The following is an 18,074-nucleotide window of genomic DNA, read 5'->3' as shown; positions in this document are numbered from 1 at the left end:
TTCCCAAACATCAAGTAAGAGACACGAATATGTGAAAATAAGCATATAACTGAAGTGCAGCAGAACATGTATATATAAATATAAATGCATATATCAAGTGTTCAAGACTCAATAGGAAATGTACAGTGCATCAACAGAGCACGTATACATGAGCTAAATAATCAAGATTTAAAATACTTCACAGATTGATCAATCAGGCAAGAGACTCGATTAGGATCACAAGCAGATCCTGGACAACGCATCTGCTCCACAGGTGAGCTCCTGTCTGAGCAGCAAGTCTCCCCATCTTTTAAACCTTGAAACACCTCAAGGAGAGAGTTCTAGAACCCCCCTCTCCTCTGTTATGAATCTAAATGCTGGCAGTACTTCGTCTGCGTCGAAAACACCCATAAGAGCTGGCCACACTCCCATGGTTTTTCCGAGACAGATCAGTACATTCCTCTGGTAAAAACAACCTCAGCCTTGTGAACTCTTATCAAGTATGTATCCCACATAGTATGTTCCAGCACTATCCGACTTTGTACTTGTGAAGAGAAAAACAACTTTTGTGAGGAAAAACACCTGCGCTGCGCTGCAACTGCCACAGGACTCAAAATGGAGTCACTCAAACAAGATGGAGTAGATGGTCAAATAATGGTCAAATCTATATAGCATCACAGCATGCGACTGTGGAAGTCCCAGATACAGAAAATAATAAATGCCCCCCACGCACAGGGAGAAAACTCCCTGTGCCTCAGGGCCTTTATTTTTTGTATGCATTCCTTCACTTTGGGAGCTAATGAAAAACCAAAAATGAAAGCCAAGTTGACAATAAACATAATCTCCACTTAGCACTCATTTCTGAGGTAAGTACTTCCTCTACCCCAGAAGATGAACTTATGATAGAAAGATACTCTTCAGGTAGAGGGGGACCACACAAGAAGTCTGACTGTCCTTTGCTAGGGGAGTGAATTCCAGAGCTCCTGTTGACCTGATAGTCTACTGGGCAACACACTGTGGGTTAAATGACCCCTTTAGCATGTTCAAATGTATAACCTGTCTGTCACCTGAACCTGTAAGTTCTTTGTAACCCGTAGTGGTAGATTTGTGTCTGTAAGTTTTGTCTGCTTCTACTGTTAAACATGTGGGAATGTGAGTTCATTTTAAATTTGATGTTTCTGCCCTGCCCATCCCAAGTAGATGCTAGCCATAAGATGTGACTGACAATCTACTTTGGAGGAGCTAGGTGAAAAAATGGAAAGATGTGGAATGTTGAAGCACAGAGAAATATCCTCTATTTAAAAACTGTATGTCACATGAAATTTACAAACTGCTTGTACCCAACGTTTAAGAAAATGATGCCCACTTTGTCCACACTTTTTGAATTGGGTGAACTAATGACACCCCTGTTGCCGATCAGACAAGGTTCATAGACCATAAAAGTTTTGAAATGTTGCATGATCACCACTTCGAATTCTATGACTGTTTAGCCAGCTGGGAAAACAATTCTTTAAAATGTACTGTTTGGCCCCATTTTACAAATTTTTTTAGCTGTTCAGGGACTGTTGAGCGTGAGTTTGGGAGGTACTGTCTTGCCTTTCCTTCGGTTTTGTGTGAAAGACTCATTTGCATGTGCGCAAAGTATCAAAGAGCATCTGCCAAGGGACGCCAGTGGACCTGGGTGTGGACACTGCACACTGTGACGTAGTCAGGTTCCACTGCCGGTGTCAGAGCATAGCTGTCTAAGTGATGAGTTTATCTCGAATGTGGCATGGGGGAGACCTGGTAAGTGTGTCTTTTGTTGCTTGAAAGTCAAGAAAGCACCTACTGACCTCTTCGGGGGAAAAACAGAAAAGACATTTTTTTTAAACTGTTGTTTGGGAAACTGGTAAATAGCAAAGGTGAGACTGCACTTCAGAGATTATTGATAGTGTTAGCGCTTCAGACCTTAATAGGTAAACTTACAAGGTGACGCGAATAGGTCGATGAACCTTTTGACTCGTATTAAGAAGTTCTTACCATAGCTTCAGTACATGAATCAATAATCAAACCACAATGATCAACAATCATTAGTAATCAATAAAATCAATAGTCAATGGAGTCAGTAATTGTCACACACCATGACGTTTCAGCCATGAATAACCACACCTTTAGTAAAAGTTTAGTACGTTTATTTCCCTTATATTAACAATACTAAAGTCATGTAGATTAATCTCAAAATCAAATGAAACACATATATGAACAATACTGGTTGTCCAATATGGCGGAAGAAACATAATCTAATCAAAGCTTGAACCACAACACATTCTAGAGTGACAGTGCAAATCAATAATAGAGTCAGTTGCGAGTAAGTTATAATGTACATGGAATTCAGCAAAGTATCTCATCAATCATTAGTCCCTATAATTTGTCAGTCATTTGTGAGTGCCCTTAACTAAACGTCAGATTAACATCAGCATGTTGGGCTTCATGCAAAACAATTTAGAACACACATTTAGGAAAAACATCTAACTATGGATCTGTCAAAACAGCGCAGTTGGTACCTAGAAAGAAAAGGCCAAAAATGCATAACAATCACATGTCATCATATCCAACTATCTGCAGTATGGGTCAGCAAAGCAGAATCAGTCTTCTTCCTCAGGTCATCAGTCAATCACCAAAGCATCAGGCTCTCAGTCAGAGAGTATGAGACCAATGACAGAATGAATCTTGAATCGCTCCAAAGTCTCTCCTTCTAAAATCGTAATAGGTCTCTCTCCTCTAGTCTATCTCTCCCAAAATCTGAATAAGTCTCTCTCCTAAAGTATATCTCTGTCTAATTCTCCTCTGTCATGTTGTTATATCAAAGTCACCTAAAGTATCCCCTAACTCCCCATTGGTCAGTTGATCGTATGTTTATACTTTATCCAATAATATTTCTACACCAAATCTATGAATTCTAATATTTCTCTATTCACATGGAGTTGATTGGTTCACTTTACGATGTCCTCATCATCCGGCTCATCGGGTAGCAATATTGTTGCATCTTCAGCTCCAGTCAGTATCTTCATTGTTCTCGTCCTGGGAAAGTACATCTCACACACATTACACATAAGTTGTTACACTAGCGGGAACATAATTTCCTTGCAGTCTGGTTTCACGAAAAGCTTCTGTTAAGCACGGTTAACAAGACAATGGACACTTCACAGTTTAATTTACTCTGTCAGCATTTTTATTAACCACTAAGAAATACAGCTTCTGCATGAGGCCTGACAAGACTAGACCAAGACACTCGCTAAGTTAAGGCCTACAATTAATAAAACTAGAACACACTTCATAACCCTTAATATGACATATTACTACATTAGTCTAATACATTTCAATATTTCATAAGTATTAATCATCAATTAGAACATTTCGTGAACACTGGTGGCCATTCTTCGAGGTCACATTTTCAAACGTGTGCATTATTTGTCTATCTTATTCATTTTCTACATAAACTCATTATTCAAAATACATAACACTCATTAATACATTTCTAATTAAAACACCTGCGCTAGCAATGGCAATTGGGAGGTATTGTCTTGCATTTACCACTGTTTTCATCGACTTTCTTGAATTCTACTTTTTGGGGTGCTGACTCTGATGAACAGAAATATTAGCAGACATATGATGGCCAGTTATGTTGGACTTTCAGAACTGCAGACTGGTTTCTGGTCTGTACCATTCTCAGGTGTCTGAGACCTCACTGGTATGGTAATCTTGCACTAAGTAGGCTGTGTAAATCAGGAGTAGTCATGGAGCTCGACCAAGCGAGGCCATGTAAAAGTGTAGCAGGCAACACAGAAATCACAAATTTAAACTTCTCCTAATGGATGCAAGAATAGAAAACATTTTTTCATTTGTGCGAACAGATGAATGGTAATTTCTGTGTGCAGAGCTGTGCAGGGGGAAGGGAGCTGTGGCGAAGAATTATGACGTAAGTAAGCATCAAGTACAGGGATTGGCTGCCTCCCCGTCCAAGACTGTATCTACAACTACCTACGAGTGTTTACTTATTACCGGGCAGAAACACGAGCCCCACTGAACGCAACGATAAAGAAGCCAGAGCGTGGAGCGCTTGGCATAAAAATCATAAAACTAAGTTTGTGTGTGCCCTGGCACCACATTCTTCATACTAAAACCTCGAAGACACACTCTTTTTTCATAACATATTTTAATTGTGGTTTAGCAGTAACATAGGGCCATACTGGCCATGGAATACAAAGGAGCTGATAACCAGTAGAAGTCTTGCATTAACCGTAGAAACAATAACAGAGCCACATGCACAGATGATTCCAAACCACCTCCCTCCGACCCCCGCATCACCGGGGTGCACCCATAACAGCAAACGTTTCATTACAGCAAGATTGGCCCCTGTCTTATTGATTGATATTCCCGTATTTAACTGGGAAGTCGGGGTACAAACAGGTGCAAGAACTATGCCCATATAATCGCCCATTACTGCCCCACCTTACGTTTTTTCTGGGAGCAGCCACTAGCTTGGTAAACAGCTATCTCGAGGTCCACACAATGGTCAAGCCCTTTCTTCCAAACACTAAGCAATGGGGAGTGTTTGCCTTCCACAGCCTTGCAATGTCTCTTTTTGCTAGTGTGAGACCCAAAAAGAGCAGCTGTCTTTTATAGCGGTTGCCACCAATGCCCTCTGTGCTATGGCGGTGGAGCACCTTAGGATCTTGTGGGATAACCCAGGAGAGAACCTCCCAAAAGTAAGACGTGATGCCCTGCCAAAAGGTCGTCAGCACTGTGCAGCTCCGCAGTGTGTGGAGGGAAGTTCCTACTTCCTCACCGCAGCGTAAAACACTGGGGAGGCTATCACGCCCATATGCCATAGACAACGTTGTGTAAAGTATGTCCCAATGGAAATATTTAAATTGAATCAATCTCAGGTGGGCAGGTATCGCAGCGGCGCAAGGGGCCCCTAAGGCCTCTGTCCAGTCATCCTCATCTAGGGTGTCTAAATTGTCTACCCATGCCTGCCCTAACGCTGGTAAGGTGGTAGAGCTGTGTGTGATCAACAATTGATATATTTCTGCAATCTTGTAGGCCCCCTGATCTCCTGTTAGGAGTTTCCCTTCTAGAGGGCTAAATTCAGGCAACTCCTGCAGATCTTAGATATAGGAGGGAAGGGCATAGCAGCAGCGTAGATATTGATAAAATTGGCTACGGTGGAGTTGAAATTCAGCTTGCATCTCCTGAAACGGTTTATAAATTCTGCTGTGTAGGACATCACCAAGCGTGGATATGCCTATACAGTCCCACTTTTGGAACCCGTTTAAACGGGCTACCTGGTGTAGCATGATGCTATGCCACAGAGGTGTCCAGTACGTCAGTTTCCCCCACCACTCCTTCTGTCGGAGGGACCGTCTCCAGGTGTCTATATCTACCCGAGTTGCTGGGGGTAGGGAACTTATCTTCTTGATATTGTATAGCTAATCTAGCAAGGAATAGTCACCTAACACCCACCGCTCCAGTGCGTACGCTGGGTCGCTCTGAATGTCATAAAACCAGTTGTTGATCACCTGCTGAAGGGATGCGGCATAATAATATCTCACATCTGCTGCAGCAATTCCTCCACAATATGTGAACAGAAAGCACATGCGGAGGGCGACACGTGTAGCACCTCCTCCCCATGTGAACCCGGATAGGATGGGGTTAAGCTGACTTAACCATGAGGGTAAGGATAATTTTGGAATTGGTAAAGCAACCGAGGGAGACAGACTGTTTTAAAAATTGCCGACCTGCCCAGTAGGGATAGCAGCAGTGAGGACCAATTCTTCATTTCCTCTTTGATGTGGGTGAACACGGGGTATATATTTCTCATCCACGCCAGGGCCAGGTCGGGGGGAGACATATATGCCTAGGTACTTTAACCTCTCCGCCAGTGGCCATGGTCAAGCCAGACGTCCATCTCTAAGTTTCGCCACCATTGCCGATCTGGAACAAAACAGACTTTGCTAGATTCGTATATAGCCATATATTATGGGGTTCATGAGGAAGAATAGGACGTTATTCTGCATACAAGGCTATTCTGTCAGACAATGTTGTGGTCTACTCGTAGCGTCGAATCAAAGAATCCGTCAGTACCCATGTAGCGAATGGCTTCATGGCCAGCACGAACAGGAGCAGGGAGAGGGGACATCCCTGTCGCGTCCCCTGACATATCGGGAAGGGATCAGAGACCTCACCAGAAACCTGGACAGTGGCAGTAGGATTTGTGCATAGCAGGCAAATATACACTAAGAATCTTGGGTCCATGTTTAGATGATCCAGGGGAGTGAACAGATACTTCCAGCCCACTGAATCAAAAGCTTTGTCAATATCTGCCAATAATATTACTGCCAGTGTCCCTAGTCGTTCTGCTAGGGCCATTGCGTTATATACCTGTCTAATGTTATGGTACATGGCTGTATGGGGCATAAAGCCCACCTAATCAGGGTGGACCAAATCAAGTAGGTATTTCATATTTCATATTGGCGAAGGTTCGAGAGAATGTTTGCCTCCAGATTTAGGAGCGAGATAGGCCGGTAAGAGGAGTGCTGTTCCCGAGGGCAACCCGGTTTAAGAAAAACCACAATCTTGGCATGTCCCCAGTCTAGAGGGAGCACTGATATGTCCAACGTCGAATGGATCACCCCAGGAGATGCTTCTTCAGCTGGGGCTGAAGGCTTTGAAGAATCCGCTGGGGAACCTGTTAGGGACTGGAGCCTTCCCAGTTTGTATCCCCGCCAGGGCTGACGACAGTTCATCTTTAATTATAGCCTTGTCCAATAGGGCTTGAGCCTCATCTGACACAGCCTGGGGGCAGAATGTCTCAGTGAGTTCAATAATATGATCGGGGTAGCACCCGCCTGTTGTGCATATATCTACCTATAGTAGGCCACACAGCTCTGGGCCGCTGCGGGGGTCTGAGAGGAGTTCATCATGGATCACCAGTACAGAGGGAAATAAATGTTGCGCGTGGCCTGGAAGAGTCGATGCAAAAACCTGCTGGATTTGTCACCCCATTGATATATGTGACTTTGCGTCGCCTGCCATATCTGTTTAGCGTCATCCAGGAGCACCTGTTGCTATCGCTGCTGAGCTAAGCCAAGTTGCTATCGTGCCTCATCGCCATCTGGCTGGCAACCACTCTCCTCCAGTGTATGTATCTGTGCCTCAAGCTCAGTCAAGTTATTAACCCTGCTTCTACGTTCTCCTGTGCAAAAGCTAATGTCTATGCCCCGAATCATCGGCTTGAGGGCTTCCCAAAGTAGTTCTGCGGAGGGGGCAAGCAACCTCTTATGGGCAAAGTATTCAGTTATGGATCGGTGTAGTGCAGTCTTACATGTCCAATTCTGCAGATGCTAGGGGAACATACGTCAGCGGAAGACAGGACACGCTGGTCCTGCTCATAGTCGCAGTGTCACGGGGAGTAGTCAGAGAGTCCCCTGGACAGGATGTCTGTCTGTGTCACCATATGGAGGAATCTACCAGGGACCATCATATAGTCTAGTCTTGAGAACGAGCTATAGACGGTCGAGTAGAAGGTACACCCCAATTCTCCTGGATGATATGCCTGCCAGGCATCTCTCCAGCCCAGAGTAGCCACTAGGGAGCCCAGTGTGGACCCCCCGTCACTCCTGCCCTCCTGCGCACCACCTGTCCTGTTCCAGGCACAGCATGTCATTCCAGTTGCCCCCAATCACGGAGAGGCCATCGGGCATGTTCCCCCAAAGCCCCATGATCTGATCTATGAACGACCGCCCCAATGGCGGGGGGCAAAGACACTGCCAACGGTCAGGGGTTTGTCAGATAGTGTACCTGTTACAAGCGTGTATCTGCCATATATAATCAAGTTTTGATGAGCAGAAAAGGGATTCTGCTGTGGATCAAGATGTCAGTACCCCTCGAGCCCCTCGAAAACCCAGAATAATACACTTGTGTGTAGCCATACCTGGCCAGACAGGGTACTTTGGGGCCCACGAGGTGTGTTTCTTGAAGGAATATTATGTCCACTCCAAGCCTCTTGGCCTGCTTTAGCATGCCACCCCATTTATGTCAAGCATCCCCTATACATTCCATTTGAGGAGTCGTATCTGTGCCTACGGCACCCGCAGAGCCGGTATCAGTCATTTGGGGCCGAGTGATGAGTAAGTGTGCTGTCCGATGTGCATCGAAGTGAGTGTATGCATTCAGACAGTGCAATAACTAATGAACTTCACACCTCCCACCCCAATACTTCAGAAAACGTGAAGCATATGTCACAGAAGAAGTCCGCCAGGTGCCTCAACGGAGGCCCCTAGGTGACCATCACCAATGGATCCCCATAACCACCCCAACCAATTAACCTGTGTTATAGAGGAAAACCTTTTGTCTCTAGGGGTGAACTCATATAGTCTAGTCATATAGTCTAGTCCACACTATGTTACATTGGAGAAATACTTAAGCGTCCGTCCCATGGTGGCCCACAGGTAATAGCGCATGCTAGTCCGGCAACGACAACAGCTTATTCCCAGGTTATGGAAGTCATGTGGCAGCTTCTTTATTCAAGACTCTCCAGAATGATTGGGACTTATTGCGACACTTTCCAGTCTGTCTATCACTCTGGGATGAATCGGAGTACATGTGGGGGCAGCAGCATATGCGGTTTCTTCGATATTGACTCATCCATCCAAGCCAAAACCTCTTCAGGGGAGTCAAAAACATTCCCTGTGAGTTGTAGGCAACTGTCAGGGACGCTGGGTAAAGCAGCATGTAGGGGATTTTGAGGTCTCTTAGATATCCTTTCCCTGCCGTGAAGGATTGCTGCTGCTGTTGTACCATTTTCGTGTAACCTGGGAACATCATTATATGATGTGAGCCATATATGATTTTGTCTAGGCCAAGGGCATATTTTAGGATAGCGTCCTGGTCCATGTCATTGAGAATATTGGCGATGACTGGACGTGATCTTGCCCCGGGAGGGGGTTTCCTTATCAAGAATCTGTGGGCTTCACCCATGCAGCCGTTGGTGGAATTTGGCCGGAACGTCGCAATGCATGCGTAATGCAGAGTGGTCAGAACTCTGCGAACTCCGCTGGCATTGGTTTACATGTGGCAAAACATGGATGTGCTCATAGACCATGTAAGCCCAGTTCATTATCATTCTCTCTAGCCCACTTTTTTTTTACCATGCTGGCAATGTATTCTCATTTCCACTTCCCCTAACCTGAACTGAATTTTTCATTTTATATCAACACGTTTTAACTGCATTCCCTTCTGATAACTAACTAAACTGACTAAAGTGATTCAATATCATTTTCCATAGTGCATATCCAAATCTAACTTAACTCTTGGGACTTGAACAGTCGTGATATTACTTCACAATTCATTGTTCTTCATCTACAGTATGGAACAGAGTGTATGGTTAAAAAGCTTAACCTGCTAAAAAATGTCAATCTGTGTCCTGCAGATTACCAGTGAACACACTGCATCTCCGCAACAGGCTCCATCACTCTGTGCTATATTTCCAATATATAATGACTTTTGTTATAGTACTTCATGCTGCATGTGTGCTATTTCTGAGCATTGAGAACAACAGGCTCTACTAATACTCAATTTATCGACCTCAAGCTGAGCCTGCCGACCTATCACTAATCACATTTGAGCAGTAAGCATTTAAGTCGCAGAGCCACCCAGCTGGCTTTACAGTTGTAAACTTAGTTATCACACCTTGAGAGGAAAAATACCAGACAATTGTGTTTTATTGTTAGAAATAATCAGGTCCATATTTCATTAAGTACTGGCACCTATTTCACAAAGTACTGTTTCTTTTTCTTGTTTGAATTTTTCATTTAACCCCTTCCCCGCCATGGACATGATGGTTACGTCCATGGCAGCGCCCGTGTGGCGCCATGGACGTAACCATTACGTCCCGGGACTGCCAGGCCAGGGCTGAAAGGGGAATCCCTTCCCCTTTCACCCCCAAACCCCCTCCCCATGACGTCAGCGCGCAATCGCGCACTGATTTCATGAAAGGGGGAAAGACGCGCTGGAAGCCATTTGCTTCCAGCGCATCTAAAGGAGAAGGTGAGTTTTTCACCTTCGTGCGGGGGGGATGCCTCTGAAAGAGGCATCGAGGGAAAGGAAAGGGTTTTCCTTTCCCTCAATGTCTCTTTGAGCATTCCTGCTGCCCGATCGCGATGAGATCGGGCAGCAGGAATGCCCACTAGAGACCAGGGATTTCTGTATGTGTGTGTGTGTGTTTATAGTGTGGGGGAGCGACCCCTTGGGCAAGGGTCGCTCCCCTTTGGGGGCAAATGTATTTTTCGTCATTTCTGCCCCCCTTGGGGGCAGATTGGCCTTATTTTTAGGCCGATCTGCCCCCAAGGGGGGCAGGAAGCCACTAGACACCAGGGATTTTATTGTTGTTGGTTTTTTATTTTGTGTTGGGGGGCGGCCCCTTGGGCAAGGGTCACCCCCAAGGGTCCATATGTATTATTGGGCAGTTCTGCCCCCCTTGGGGGCAGATAGGCCTATTTTTTTAGGCCTATCTCAATAGCGCCAGGGATATTATATGTGTGTATGTGTGCTTTGTGTGGGGGGGTGGCCCCTTGGGCAAGGGTCGCTCTCCCTGGGGGGCCAATGTATTTATCGCCGTTTCTGCCCCCCTTGGGGCAGATTGGCCTTATTTTTAGGCCGATCTGCTCCCAAGGGGGGCAGAAAGCCACTAGACACCAGGGTTTTTTTTTTTGTGTTGAGGGGCGGCCCCTGGGGCGAGGGTCGCCCCCAGGGGCCCGTATGTATTATTGGGTAGTTCTGCCCCCCTTGGGGGCAGATAGGCCTATTTTTTTTAGGCATTTCTGCCCCCAAAGGGGGCAGAATCCCCATAGCGCCAGGGATACTATATGTGTGTATGTGTGGGGGTGTGGCCCCTTGGGCAAGGGTCGCTCCCCTTGGGGGGCCAATGTATTTATCACCGTTTCTGCCCCCCTTGGGGGCAGATTGGCCTTATTTTTAGGCCGATCTGCCCCAAGGGGGGCAGAAAGCCACTAGACACCAGGGATTTTATTGTTGTTGTTTTTTTTGTGTTGGGCGGGCGGCCCCTTGGGCAAGGGTCGCCCCCAGGGGCCCGTATGTATTATTGGGTAGTTCCGCCCCCTTGGGGGCAGATAGGCCTATTTTTTTTAATCCCCAGGGATACTATATGTGTGTGTGCTTTGTGTGGGGGTGTGGCCCCTTGGGCAAGGGTCACCCCCCCCCAAAGGGGGCAATGTAATCTGGGCGATTTCTGCCCCCCCTTGGGGGTAGATTGGCCTATTTTATTTAAGCCCACCTTCCCCCAAGCAGAGAACACTAGACACAAGGGAAAATTAAAAAATGGTTAGTGGCGGAGTGTTTGTCAACTGGCGAAGTATTTGCTTTTATGATAATAACAGTTGTTCTCCTTTTTGTTCTAGTTCAAAGCTTTTGCTGACTTTGCTGTGGCTTGTTGCAGTTTTGGCAGTAGTTGTCCTGCGGTTTGCGTAGTTGCATGTTTTAGGTAAGTAAATACATTTACTCCAAGTGAGTATTGTTGCCATGCATGAATGACATGTTTTTAGGTGGTGTATTGCATGCAGGATTGTGTGTGAAATTGTCCTTAGATTTATGCACAATGATTATTGTGTTGTCTGATGTCTAATTTGCTTTTTTCTCCTCTTTTTAGTGGGATATCATTGGTGATTGCTGTGGCTGTGCAGAGTAGTTGCTGGTGAGTCAAGCTTTTTCAGGCAAGTGAGCAGTATAGTTTTTGAGTTTATAACTCTTAGGGCCATATGTACGAACACATTTTCCCATTGACACAGAATGGGAAAAACCCATTGCTACATCTGGCCCTTAGTGATAAAGCTACACTTTGTTACTTATCTTACAGAGTGCTGGTTGTTGGTGGTGTATTTTTCCAGTTAATTTTTGTAGGAAGGATCATGGCTAGCCGTAGGATGACCGCTCAGCAGGTTGTTAGTGTGCTTTTTGAGTCATCTTCTGACCATGAATATGAGACTGACTCTGCATCTGAGGCAGAGGAGGAAGTGCAGGATTCTGGAAGTGAATTTTCTATCAGAGATGAATCATCTGATGATGAAGCCACTCTTAGTGCTGATGAAGGGCCTGTGTTAGAGGAGGACAGTGATGTGCCGATGGTGCAGGAGCCAGCGGCTGAAAGGCTTCCCATTGGAAGACCTGACACGTGGGTTGCACCAAACATGGAGCAGCCACAGTTACCTGCGTTTACTGGTTTTCCAGGGTGTTGAGTTAATACGGAAAACTTTTTGCCCGTCAACTTTTTTGAGTTGTTTAAGGACGATATATTTTTGGAAGAGATTGTTGAGCAGACTAATTTGTATGCAGAGCAGTTTTTGAGGGAAAACGCTGCCAGACTTACGCCACACTCTAGAGCTAGCCGGTGGATTCCCACAAATCTGGAAGAGTTGAAAAAGTTCTTGGGTTTAACTTTTTTGATGGGGCTGATAAGGAAGCCATCGCTGTCTTCATATTGGTCTACTAGTCCCTTGATGGCAACTGCTATATTTCCTGCCATCATGAGTCGTAACCGGTATGAGCTTCTTCTTCAGATGTTGCATTTTGTAGATAATGCTTTAGCCTTGCCACAAGATCATCCTGATTCTGACCGTCTTTTTAAGATTATACCTGTCCTTGATCATTTGGTAGATCGGTTTTCAGAGATCTATGTTCCAGGGAAAGAAATATCTGTAGATGAGTCTTTGGTCCTGTTCAAGGGTCGTTTAGTTTTTAGGCAGTACATTCCTAACAAGAGGGCACGGTATGGAATTAAATTGTATATGCTGTCTGAAAGTAGTACAGGATATGTTTATAATTTCCGGGTCTTCTCTGGTAGGGATTCCAATATTGACCCCTCTGGTTGTCCACCCACTTTTGGAGTTAGTGAGAAAATTGTGTGGGAACTTGGTAGACGACTGTTTAACAAAGGTCACCATTAATATGTAGATAACTTCTACACTGGAGTTCAGTTGTTCAAGGGGTTGTTCAGAGTGGACACTGTTGCTTGTGGCACAATCCGCTCTAATCGGAAAGGCTATCCAAGAGAGCTTGTCTGTAAAAAACTTGAGAAGGGACAGTGCAGTGCCTTGCGGAATGATGAGCTGCTAGCTCTGAAAGTTTTAGACAAGAGGGATGTATACATGCTAAGCACCATTCATGATGAGAGTACTTCACCTGTGGCTGTTTGGGGTCAGGTTTCCGAAGTGCGCAAACCTGTGTGCATCTTAGACTATAATAAGCACATGGGTGGTGTTGATAGAGTAGATCAGAGGTTAGAACCTTACACTGCTGCTCGTAAGTCTTATGTTTGGTATAAGAAATTAGCGGTTCACTTGTTCCACTTGGCAACTTTTAATGCTTTTGTTGTGTTCAAGGATAGTTCTCCAGAGTCAAGGATGACATTTGTGAAATTTCAGGAGTCTATCATAGCTAGCCTTGTTGTGCTGGAACAGGGAAGAGTTCCTAGAGAAGCAGAGGTGGAGGATGTGGCTAGATTGAAAGATCGTCACTTTGCTGAGCACATTCCTCCCACGGCCCCAAAAAACTTTCCTGCTAAGAGATGTAGAGTCTGTGCTCGAAGAGGTATCAGGAAGGAGACTAGGATGTACTGCCCTGATTGTCCTTCAAAGCCTGGGCTGTGTGTGAGTGGCTGTTTCAGGAGCTACCACACACAGAAGAATTATTGGGAAATTCTGTGAGCGTAAACTGCTGTTTTATATTTTTATATGTTCAGTTTCACGGTTGGCATTAGTCATGTATTCAGTTAGAGCTTTTGTGTTTGTAGTTTTGTACTTATTTATGATTAGTGGTTTCTTTGTTGTTTAAAAAAAAGAAAAAAAGGGATAGTATGTGTGGGGTGGTGCTTGGCTGGCGGTGTGCGTGGGGTGGCGCTTGGCTGGCGGTGTGCGTGGGGCTTGGCTGGCGGTGTGCTTGGAGTGGCGCTTGGCTGGTGGTGTGCGTGGGGTGGCGCTTGGCTGGCGGTGTGCGTGGGGCTTGGCTGGCAGTGTGGGTGGGGTGGCGCTTGGCTGGCGGTGTGCGTGGGGTGGCGCTTGGCTGGCGGTGTGGGTGGGGTGACGCTTGGCTGGCGGTGTGCGTGGGGTGACGCTTGGCTGGCGGTGTGCGTGGGGTGGGGCTTGGCTGGCGGTGTGCGTGGGGTGGCGCTTGGCTGGCGGTGCCAGCCAAACGCCAGTCCACACACTCATCAGCTGGTGTGATTGCTGTATCAGGCATTTGGGCGTATGAAAGTGATGGGCCCTTGACTGGCGCTGTCTGTCGATGCGAGTCTTGTAATGTGCTGGGCCCGTGGCTGGTGGCGTGAATGGTCTTGTGCATGTCATGTATGAAAGGTGTGTGAATGGACTGTAAAGCGGTTGGTGCCTTGTCGTGGCTTTACAGCTCACGAGCTGTGAGTCATGGGTTCAGTTTTTTGGCCTTTCGGTTATTACCAGTGCCTTTCACTTTTGTGAAATCTCTTGTTAATAAAATTTGATCTACTGAACCATCACTCACCCTCGTGCCAAATCCAACCAGTATGTGTGGTACAAATGACAAAACCTGCTCCGCTGTAATCAGGCGTCGCAGCACACTTGAGACACGCTAGGTGTCTCCGGTGGGACCCCGATGATGAAGCATGCCACCAACTTGGTTGGTGGGTGAGGGGTCTTTTTCACATAACCTAAGTGCGTTTCTTTTCACAATTTTTGTGTTTGGCACATCACAGACATATGTGGACACATCAAAATGATATATTACAAAACTACCTGTGTTTGGGGGGGAGGGGCCTCCTATGTTTTTGGTCCTTGGTGCGGCCTTCATCTAGGGAAACCTACCAAACCCAGACATTTTTTTAAACTAGACACCCCAAGGAGTGCAGGGAGATGTGGCTTGCGTGGATCCCCCAACATTTTCTTACCCAGACGCCTCTGCAAACCGCAAAATTTGCTTAAAAAAAGCATATTTTCCTGACTTTAGTTTGTACGCTCACCGCTCCAGCACAAAATTCCAACTCCCCAGCGTTCCCCTCAGTCTCCCAAGTAAAATGACACCTCACTCGTGTGGGTCCCCAAAGCAGAGTCAGCCTAAAGATGTATAAAAGAAGAATATGTCCTTATCAACTCGCTGTGCTATCCCCTCTATCTCTACAAGTTTTTGGCCTTATACTGTTGCAGGCACCTGGCCCACCCACACAAGTGAGGTATCATTTTTATTGGGAGACACTGGGTGGAAGGAAATTTGTGGCTCCTTTCTGATTCCAGAACTTTCTGTCACCAAAATGTGAGGAAAACGTGTTTTCTTAGCCAAATTTTGAGGTTTGCAAAGGATTCTGGGTAACAGAACCTGGTCAGAGCCCCACAAGTCACCCCATCTTGGATTCCCCTAGGTCTCTAGTTTTCAAAAAATGCACAAGTTTGGTAGGTTTCCCTAGGTGCCGGCTGAGCTAGAGGCCAAAATCTACAGGTAGGCACTTTGCAAAAAAACACCTCTGTTTTCTTTAAAAAAATGTGATGTGTCCACATTGCGTTTTGGGGCATTTCCTGTCGCGGGCACTAGGCCTACCCACACAAGTGAGGTACCATTTTTATTGGGAGACTTGGGGGAACGCTGGGTGGAAGGAAATTTGTGGCTTCTCTCAGATTCCAGAACTTTCTGTCACCGAAATGACAGGAAAAAGTGTTTTTTTTGGCCAAATTTTGAGGTTTGCAAAGGATTCTGGGTAACAGAACCTGGTCCGAGCCCCACAAGTCACCCCATTTTGGATTCCCCTAGGTGTCTAGTTTTCAAACATGTGCAGGTTTGCTAGGTTTCCCCAGGTGCTGGCTGAGCTAGAGGCCAAAATCCACAGCTAGGCACTTTGTAAAAAACAGCTCTGTTTTCTTTCTGAAAATGTGATGTGTCCACGTCGTGTTTTGGGGCATATCCTGTCGCGGGCGCTAGGCCTACCCACACAAGTGAGGTACCATTTTTATCGGGAGACTTGGTGGAACACAGAACAGCAAAACAAGTGTTATTGTCCCTTGTCTTACTCTACATTTTTTCCTTCCAAATGTAAGACAGTGTGTAAAAAAGACGTCTATTTGAGAAATGCCCTGTAATTCATATGCTAGCATGTGGACCCCAGAATTCAGAGATGTGCAAATAACCACTGCTTCTCAACACCTTATCTTGTGGCCTTTTTGGAAATACAAAGGTTTTCTTGATACCTATTTTTCACTTTTTATATTTCAGGAAATGAATTGCTGTATACCAGGTATAGAATGAAAACCCATTGCAAGGTGCAGCTCATTTATTGGCTCGGGGTACCTAGGGTTCTTGATTAGCCTACAAGCCCTATATATCCCCGCAACCAGAAGAGTCCAGCTGACGTAACGGTATATTGCTTTCAAAAATCTGACATTGCAGGAAAAAGTTACAGAGTAAAACGTGGAGAAAAATGGCTGTTTTTTTACCTCAATTTCAATATTTTTTTATTTCAGCTGTTGTTTTCTGTATGAAACCCTTGTAGGATTTACACAAATGACCCCTTGCTGAATTCAGAATTTTGTCTACTTTTCAGAAATGTTTAGCTGTCTGGGATCCAGCATTGGTTTCACAACCATTTCTGTCAATAACTGGAAGGAGGCTGAAAGCGCAAAAAATAGTAAAAATGGGGTATGTCCCAGTAAAATGCCAAAATTGTGTTGAAAAATGTGGTTTTCTGATTCAAGTCTGCTTGTTCCTGAAAGCTGAGAAGATGGTGATTTTAGCACCGCAAACCCTTTGTTGATGCCATTTTCAGGGGAAAAACCACAAGCCTTCTTCTGCAGACCTTTTTTTCCATTTTTATGAAAAAAATGAAATTTTCACTGTATTGTGTCTAATTTCTTAGTCTCCTTCAGGGGAACCCACAAAGTCTGGGTACCTCTAGAATCCCTAGGATGTTGGAAAAAAAGGACGCAAATTTGGCGTGGGTAGCTTATGTGGACAAAAAGTTATGAGGGCCTAAGCGCAAACTGCCCCAAATAGCCAAAAAAAGGCTTGGCACCTGAGGAGGAAAAGGCCTGGCAGCGAAGGAGTTAAAGGTCCCTGTCCATTTCTATCACCACCACCCCAGCATTCTCTCTAAAAAATCCTTAGTGTGTGAGACTTGACAGACAAAGAGCTGTCTCCAGCTCCTCTAGTTAATGCAAGTAAAGTCATCATCACCAGCCAACTTGACTACGGCAGCACCCACTATGTAAGAATCACTGCGGACTTCTTACAGAGACTTCAGACCATACAGAATGCCACAGCCAGACTCATTCTCAGCCTTCTCCAACGAACCCACATCACACCCCACCTCAGGCAACTCCACTGGCTCCCCATACAGAAGAGATGCCAATTGAAGCTGCTGGCCCACGCACACAAGACTCTACACAACCAAGGACCCGAGTACATTAACCACCACCTGAACTTCCACCAACTGTCGAAAAGACTACGCTCTACCTCCCTTTCACTTTCCCATACTCCTGCATCTACCGAAGCCGAGGATGCGCCGTCTCTCACTTTGCAGTAAAAACCTGGAACAGCCTCCACACACACCTCCGGACCATCACCTCACTTCCGGAATTCCGAACGGCCTTCAAGACCTGGCTTTTTGAATGAGCCTCCAGGACCTGCAAGCGCCTGGATACCCTATCAGGTGATTAGCTGCGCTTTATAAATCCTGATTGATTGATTGATTGATGTTCTGTCAAAGGGTCAAGTGAGAGCTGTAAAGGGCAGAGAGGTAGGGACAGGAGCGAATCGGTAGGCATGTCAGGACAAGGTAAAATATAGAGTGCCAGTCAAACCTCAGAAAATAGAAAGAGGTGAATGGCCATTGTGCACATATTTTGGGCAGGTGAAGCTGGTAGCTAAACTCAGACTTCATTAACTTAGGCCATGGTGTTTGTCAGTGGTCTAATTAACACAACTAAGCAGGTTGATGCATACCATCAGGACTGTCTTGAGTCGTCATAAGGCTAAGCGCCTGATTTAGAACTCAGCAGATGGGTTACTTTGTTTAAACGGTGATG

At 45.6% G+C, this 18,074-nt stretch overlaps 1 long non-coding RNA gene across 3 annotated transcripts in view; it reads right to left on the bottom strand.

Annotated features, from left to right (window-relative positions):
- Positions 1 to 18,074, bottom strand: part of LOC138266145 (uncharacterized) — an 89,194-nt gene that overhangs the window by 60,440 nt on the left and 10,680 nt on the right. For 2 of the 3 annotated variants that reach the window (XR_011199473.1, XR_011199471.1), the window contains one exon: positions 2,162 to 3,039. The exons of the other annotated variant lie outside the window; for it this stretch is intronic. This is a non-coding gene — a long non-coding RNA (uncharacterized lncRNA). Of the gene's footprint in view, positions 1 to 2,161; positions 3,040 to 18,074 lie in introns of those variants that run through there. 3 annotated transcript variants of the gene reach the window in all.

The sequence above is a fragment of the Pleurodeles waltl genome, chromosome 11 (assembly GCF_031143425.1).
Source record: "Pleurodeles waltl isolate 20211129_DDA chromosome 11, aPleWal1.hap1.20221129, whole genome shotgun sequence".
Taxonomy (NCBI): Eukaryota; Metazoa; Chordata; class Amphibia; order Caudata; family Salamandridae; genus Pleurodeles; species Pleurodeles waltl.
Note: the sequence above shows the minus strand (reverse complement) of the source record. Positions and strands in the feature narration are given on the sequence as shown.